Consider the following 8,456-nt stretch of genomic DNA (forward strand, 5'->3'; position numbering starts at 1 on the left):
ATAAAATATGAAAACAGCACTGATGATAAATCATTTGGAAATTCAAAAAGTAAAAATGATACATTTAAAGGCTCAAATCTGAGATAAAAATTCCAATTTACTGGTTCAAAACATCAGAACACGATAGTGAAAATAAAAAAATAATGTTTTTAAAGAGCAAACAGACAAGGAGAAAGTTGAAATCATATGTTTGAAAGGTCAAAATATGAGATCAAACTTGAAATAATGAGTTTAAAAGTCAAAATATGACTTAAAATTTGAAATTGTGAGTCTGATAGTTCAAAATGTGGGATTAAAAAAATCAAAATTAGGAGTTGAAAATGTCAAAATATGAGCTAGAATTCAAAATTATGATTTAAAAGTTAAAAATATGATTCAAATTCAAAACTGGGAATGTTAAAGGTAAAAACACATTAAAAAAGTAAAAGAAGGAAAGAAAGAAAAATTATGAATTTAAAATATCAAATATGAGAAAAATTAAAATCATGAGTCTTAAAGTCAAAATATGAAATCAAATACAAATATGAATCAAAATACTTGTGTGCCTTATTTCAAAATATGGGATTAAAAAGCCAAAATTAGGAGTTGAAAATGTCAAAATATGAGCTAGAATTCAAAATGATGATTTAAAAGTTAAAAATATGACTTAAATTTAAAATTGGGAGTCTAAAAGGTCAAAATATGATATAAAAAGTAAAAATTATTCATCCAAAATATCAAAATATGAGAAAAAAAAGTGGAAGTCATGAGTTTAAAAGTCAAAATGTGTGATAAAAAGCCAAAATAAGGAGTTAAAAATGTCAAAATATGAGCAAAATTCCAAAATGATGACTTAAAAATCTAAAAATATGATTGAAAATTTAAACTTGGGAGTTTAAAAGATAAAAATATGATATATTAAAAAAAATAATGAATTTAAAATGTCAAAATATGAGAAAAAATTGAAACCATATTTTTAAAAGTAAAAACATGGGATTGAAAAGCCAAAGAAAGGAGTTAAAAAAGGTCAAAATATGGCTTAAAATTTAAAATTGGGGATCTAAAAGATAAAAAAGTGACATATTAAGTCCAAATTATGAATTGAAAGGTCAAAGTATGAAATGAAAAATCAAATCATAAGTTTGAGTCGTAATCTTGAGATGCAAAATAGAAAGTATAAAATAAAACAAATTAAAGTCTTTTCCCCACATTCTTGACTTTTTATGAAATCTTTCTTACTCTTTACTTTTCAGATTTTTAGCTTAACAAGGATATTTTAAATAATCAGGTTGAAGTTTACATTTCTATACTGGAGGAAATCTGCAGACCTCATACTGGTGGGCCGGTTAGAATACTAATATGATAAGATCTCGTAGGCCGGATATAATCATTCCATGGGCCAGATTTGGCCCGCGGGCCTTGAGTTTGACACCTGTGATTTACATCAATATAACCCTTATATCCTAAGTTTTAATAATATGTATTGACTCATGTCTTAACTCCTACAATTAATTGCTTAAAACACATCGTTTTTGTTTTTATCACAGATATTTCAAAATACAGAAATTGCACAGCTGTATCCCTCAGATTGGTAAATGTAAAAAAGTTGCACAATATCCTTTGGAACCACAGGAAATTTATTTGGAGTCTGTACATAACTTGCTTTTTGAGATACAGTCAATTTTGTAACCTGTAAATAAAATGAGCCAGATGAGTAGTTGGACTCTTCATCCAACGCTGTAATTAGTTCGAAAGCTTTGCGCCAGCTCTAAAACTGTTTGGTACAACCGGGGTTTTGCGAATCCATAACTACATGTGGAAGTGTGTCAAAGGTGTGTGTGATGGATGCCGGGTGTGTGAGGGTTGTGTGTCTGAGTGTTTTTGTAAAGAAGTAGGGCTGAAATGAGAGTGAGGGTGAGTATGTGTGCAGGCTAAGTTCTTCAATGTACTCCGCTTAAAAAAAAAAACTCATGGGAAAATACGCCACTTCCTGTTGTTGGGGTGGGGAGCCTATGAGGTAGGGACACTTAAGAATCATGTGACAGGTCACGCCCACAACATGATGACGTTTATTTCAACGTAGGCAGTGCTGCAAATACCTGTGGTCTCATTTATAAAGATTTTTATGTGCATTTTATTGTGTATTTTTACAAACCCATCACTGCAACGACAAAGCGCTCTGAAACATGGTGAATGTGTGAAATGTTGGTGTAACTCCCCAGGTTTTATATGCAAAAAGAATGATCCATCTGTCTTAGCCAGTGTCAAATCTACCGCCAATCAAAAATGGATATGCTTATGGTAGCACCGGCGCTACGCTGGGTTCTACAGGGTTAAGGGTCACAAATGTTCTGATTTAAGCCCAGTCGGCTTTTCCTTGTCAGAACACAGTGATAGTGATAGATCAATGGCACCTACACTGTTTAGAATGAGACGGTGACATGCTGTTGACACCCACCAATAATCTCCTCTCAGTTCGTTCCCCTGAGACGGAGCAATCGCAGCGTGCAGGAGCATATCTGTTCAGCATAAAGTGAACTGTAAGCAGGCAGCAGCCGCCATCACCGATGACATTTGATGACACAAAGGCCAGGGTTTGAATTGGGCACACGGGAGCCTCGAATCAATGTTTCTCATTGACGTGATGGAGCAGAAGCAATCACTTCCATTCAAGTAGCAGAAAAACACAGGCCTGCATATTACACACAATATGAATGTTGTTTCTGCGGGCAAGCGCCGTGTCAGGACCCTGTCAAGGCCGCCATGATGGAGGGGAGGTGATTGTTGCTCCCATCTGGTTGCATAATGAGCTGCGAGCGAGGCATGGGGTCACTAATAGAAACATGTCACACGGCTCAAACAGCACAGTGGGAGGAAAAACAAATAGTGAGGCTGCTGTCGACACCATGAAGCATCCTGAGTCTGAATTTTGCATTGTATAATTGTAGTTCTCGCCCATTGCCACGTTGCAATGAGTTGTCCTTTTATGAAATTACTCTAATTGTTCAACGTGGTTTTTTTCAAGGCCCACTCTGTGAGGGAGGATGCTAAACCCCGTAAGTGCAGCGGTTTATTGAAATTCATGTGGGAAGAGCATGCAAAAGTGGTCTGATCTCTGCAGAAGAGACATTTCACCATTAAAGAAAATGTCTCAGTTGGATGGAAACCTCACTGAGGTGTCACTGTGAGAAGGAAAGTTTAAGCTACTCTGGCTGTCACAGCAGACACAAGACGTAACTTTGACATTAGCAGAGATGTGCAAACAGCCAAGCCGCTAATAAGGGGGGGAACGGGGAACGCTTTCTGGGGCCCAGCCACATGGAGGGCCATGGTGGTCAGGACACTCATAGTCCACTGTTAAGTCAGTCTGTGCTAACCATATTTTATATTTAACCTGAATAATAATCACTCTTATCAAAGCAACAAAAAACTGATACTTGATTTTATTCATTTATCTGTGCTGTACTACAGAGTGGCCTTATCCAAAACACCCCACCTTTTTTAAAACAGTTACCTTTTTCTGGTAATGTTCATCTGGATGGGCACAGTCAACTAAAACGTTTGGAAAGTTCTGTCAGTGTTCAGCTAAGCAGGATGTGCACAGATGTCAGGATACCAGAGAATAGAGTAGAAGGAACTGACATAACTTTGAAGGACAAATTAATGTATTGATTGCAAAAAAAAATCCAAAAAAGCTGAAAATGAACAAAAAAGGTTTAGAAGTGGCAAAATTTGACTAAAAGTGCAATGAAAAGTGGAAAGAAATTGGTTAAGAGAGGCAAAAAATGAGATCACATCAGCAAAAGTGGTATAAGAAAGAGAGATCAAAGTGCAAAATGGGATAAGACGGGCGGAAATGGGTCAAATGGGTGGGGAAAATGTGGTGAAAAGCGGTTCAAAAGTGGCCAAAATGGTTCTAAAGTGGCAAAAAATTGGTTAAAGAGAAAAACTGGATAGCAGCAAAAATTGGCTCAGCAAGGAAAAAAGGGGGAAAATGGGCATAAAATATGGTGAAAAACAGATAAAAAGTGGCAAAAATAGATTAAAAGGAGCCAAATTGAGATAACAGCAACAAAAGAGGGTGAAAAAAGGGAAAAAATTACCTTTAAAAATGGTGAAAAGCTTATAAAAAGTTTGCAAAAATTGATTAAATGTGGGAAAAGTGGGATAACAGCAGCAGAAGGGGGGAAAAAATGCAAAAATGGGCAAGAAATTTTGTGACAAGTGATTAAAGAGTAGTAAAAATGGGTTAACCCTTTACCTACTGACACAGCGATGTGTTTTATATGTCTGGAGTATTATTACCGTAACTCCTTTAAAGTTTCTCCAATCAGAAAAATTCCAATGGCGTTGGAAAGCTGAGAATTGTGGGCATGCGCACATATATGGTTGATTATGGTACTCACAACCATATGACATATGGGCATTCCTAGAAAAACACCAGTTTTGTATTGTTCTTCTTTTAAACTGTTGACAATTCCATATAATGTGCAATATCATTAACCAGATGTTGAAAAGTCAAGTTCAAGTACTCCTGGGAAAAGGGACCAAAGCTCTCAGACTTACAGCCAGAATAAGAAAATATGTCCAAATTGCCATTTTAAACTCAGAAGGTAAAGGGTTAAAAGGGGCTAAAATAGGCAGAAAGTGTCAAAAATGTGTTAAAAGAGGGTTCAAAGTGGCATCAATGAGTAAACTGAACATCAGAACCTGGTGATAGCTTACACACTTTCAGCATTAAAATGAACTGCTAGCCAGGACACTGGGGCCAATGCTACTGATTCATCACGAACGCTCTGGTATCAATAATTCATGACTGGGGAGGTCCTGTTTGCTGGGTTTTTCAGTAGGCCTGAAAACTGTGTACATACTGTGGTTTTCCAGAAGGTCAGGAAGTGCTGATAATTGCCTGTGGCCCTCGGCGCGACGATGGACTCTCGTCTTTGTCTTCTGCATCACAAACATACAAATAAGAAAACTCATTCATTCAACAAGGCTGGAGAGAAAAACTCTGATTCATGCCCTGGAATATGTTGTTGAACTGAAGAGTACAGAGCTTTGTGAAAACAACAACAACAATGTAAAAGTACAAGGTCAAAAGTACACGGTGAAAGGAAAGGCTGAGTGTGTGTGCATGAGCGTTTCTAAGCTCAGCTGTTTTACTTTCATAGTGTGTCTGCGAGGTGTCGATTCATATAGAACTCAGGCTTAGAGAGGAACTCCACTGATTTACTTTTGCACTTTGATAAAGTTTGAGGCCTTGCAGGGTGGGGTAAGAAGAGCTGAAGCTGATGCATGAAGAAAGCCTGGTCTCTAGTATTTTAGTTCTTGGTTTGGATGAATGCTGGATCCTATATTTCAGAAAGTGCAGCTTTAAAGCTTCTCTCTCTGGTCGCCTCTGTCTAAATGACCCACATTTACTGTTTGAATCACAGCTACTGGATAAGAGGCTGTCTACAAGGTAGAAGATAGTTTACCCTGTATAAGAATGACTTTCATTCTGTCAGCCAGCTGATTACCAGAGCTTTGAGATATCATTAAATGTTGAATAAAGCTTGAAAAATCAACAGTCAAAGCAGTAAACCATGAAATGCTTAGAAAAATCATTTAATTAAGTAATAACCGATTACATCTTCTGTCAGTCCATTCAGGTTTTATCAGCTCATCAGAGCTCTACTCAGTTATTTGACTGGAGGTCATTCAGATTCATGAAATTACAACTCAGTCATCGTTACACAAAGACAATCTTCCTGCAGTATAACCTTCCATGTAGAGCAGGGCTGTCAGACTCAATCACAGCAGGGGCCGGATCCTGAACCAGGGTCTAACCTGGGGGCCTGACAGGGTCAATATTTAACCTTAAAATGTCAACCTGATTTTCAAAATAAAGGTAAAAACAAAGGTAAAAACATGACATTTTATTTATTTTTATATACTTTATTGTGTCAATAAGTAGAGGTTGATACAGAGAATCGCATTTCTTTGTCACACATACATTTACATTGACACATTTTCCTATTTGATGATTTTAAACCCTTGTTCACCCTCACCCATACAGATTAAAGAAAAGGAAGGGGGGGGGGGGTTATATGTATATAGATATATGCATACCTACATACATGCATACATACACATACACATACACACACACACATATATATACATACATACATATATACCTATACATACATACATACACACACATATATATACATATATGCACATACATACCTACATACACCTAAACATACATGCTCACATACCCGTGCATACAAACAACATTTCCATATTAGTAAAATAAAATAATAGAATTTCATTTCTAGAAAAAGGGTCCACAGATTAGCAGAATTCTAAAGCTAACCCTGTTATGAATTTGACATCCATTCAGATATATGTGTCCACCCTTCATGCATCTCCTTGCACTTAAGTAGATCAATACCTCCCCTGACCTATATGGAGAAAAAACAAACAAACAAACAAACAAACAAACAAAAAACAAATAAAATAAAATAAAATATAATAAAATAAAATGATAAACACATATTAAAAAAGGCTTTTTATTTCATCGTGTAAGGGGCTAAGCACAGTTCATTTGAATGTATGTGTGTCATTTTATTTGTTTTTATTTGTCCCATAGTTTGGTAGCAATGTCCCCCTTTGGTTTGAAGAGGGCCCATCTTTTTTCAAACAACCTTTCTTTCATTTTCATTTTCATTTTGTAAGTTAAATTTTCCATGCTATATATGTTCTCTACAGTTTCTAACCACTTTTTCACATTTGGAGCTTCTATTTTCTTCCAGATTCTGGTGATTTGCTTTAGTGCTGTTATTCTCAGAGTCCAAAAGAGATATGATTCATTTCTGAGACCTCTGGGGCTGAATCCTAGTAAAATGTGTTTTTCTCAACATCCTGTTTTACCCAACATCTGTTCAATTTCTCTAAAGACATCTGACCAAAATATTTGTAATTTTTTTGCATCTAAAGAAAATATGCACATAAAAATTTGACATTTTAAGTCAAAATATGTTTTAAAAAGGAAAAACACGAGATGAATTACTTAAATCATCAATTTTAAAAGTCAAAAACTGAGCCAAAATTCAAAATCATGATTTTTAACAGTTCAAATATGAGGTAAAGATTGAAATCATGAGTTTCAAATGTCAAAATATGAAAAAGAATTAAAAATCACGAGTTTTTAAGGTTAAAAAATGAAATAAAAGTTCAAGTTAGGAGTTGAAAAAGGTCAAAACATGAGATAAAAGTCAAAAACTTAGATAAAATTCAAAATCATGATTTTTAACAGTCAAAATATGAGGTAAAGATTGAAATTATTTTCAAATGTCAAAATATGAAATAGAATTTAAAATCATGAGTATTTAGGGTTAAAAATGAAATTAAAGTTAATGTTAGGAGTTGAAAAAGGTCAAAACATGATATAAAAGTCAAAATCCTGACTTTAAAGGTCAAAATAGGATCTAAAATTTAAAATTATGAATCTAAAAAGTAAAAATATGAGATGAAAAGTCAAAGTTATGAGATGTAAGGGTCAAAACATCAAATAAAAAGTCAGAACCATAAAGTTTAGTCATAACTGTGAGATGCAAAATTGAAATACAGAGAAAACACTAATTCTTTCCCACTTTTTATCAAATTATTTTTACTGTTTACTTTTTCTAGTTTTTATGACTCAGCAAGGATGTTATAAATCATCAAGGTTCAGTTTACATTTTTATACTGGAGGAAATCTGCAGACCTCATTCTGGAGGGCCAGTTCTAGTAAAAATATCATGTGATCTGGTGGGCCGGGTATAACTGCACCACAGGCCGGATTTGGCCCCTGGGCCTTGAGTTTGACACCCCTGATATAGAAGCATTAATGGTACAAACAAACCACACACAATGGGCCAAAGAGGGCTCTCAGAGCCAAGGGTCCTCAGTCCAGATGTTCTGCCACTAGCTGCGTTTGCTGGGTTAAGGTCCACAGCATGCTGTGGTACATAGCTCTCTAATAGCTAACAGGATCACTGAGGTTAGCTGTACTCAGTGTAGGAAGAGGCTTTCAGGTCAGCAGCCCTGCCATGTGTTTCCTCATTCAGCTTTACGATTGGCTGAAAAAGTTTTGGTGTTGTTAAGTCCTTCTCCATTCTGGTCTCATCAGACCAAAGAACTTTCTTCCTCTTGACCATGGAGTCTCCCACAGTCCTTCTGGTGAACTCTAGTCCAGATTGAATCTGAGTTTTCTTCAACAGTGTCTTTCTCTTTGCCACTCTCCCATAAAGCTCTGACTGGTGAAGAACCCGGCCAACAGTTGTTGTCTGCAGAGTCTCTCCATCTCAGCTGCTGAAGCTTGGAGCTCCTTCAGAGTAGTCATAGGTGTCTTGGTGTCCTCTCTCACTAGTCTCCTTCTTGCACGCCCACTCAGTGTGTGAGGACGGTCTGATCTAGGCAGATTTACACGTGTGACATATTCCTTCATT

The 8,456-nt window shown here is 36.1% G+C and overlaps 1 long non-coding RNA gene across 1 annotated transcript in view; it reads right to left on the bottom strand.

The window, feature by feature from the left end:
* LOC121522549 overlaps window positions 1-8,456 on the bottom strand; it is a 73,837-nt gene that overhangs the window by 60,173 nt on the left and 5,208 nt on the right. The window contains exon 2 of the long non-coding RNA XR_005992994.1: window positions 4,851-4,929. This is a non-coding gene — a long non-coding RNA (uncharacterized LOC121522549). The remainder of the gene's footprint in view (window positions 1-4,850; window positions 4,930-8,456) is intronic.

Source organism: Cheilinus undulatus, linkage group 15 (genome assembly GCF_018320785.1).
Source record: "Cheilinus undulatus linkage group 15, ASM1832078v1, whole genome shotgun sequence".
NCBI lineage: Eukaryota > Metazoa > Chordata > Actinopteri > Labriformes > Labridae > Cheilinus > Cheilinus undulatus.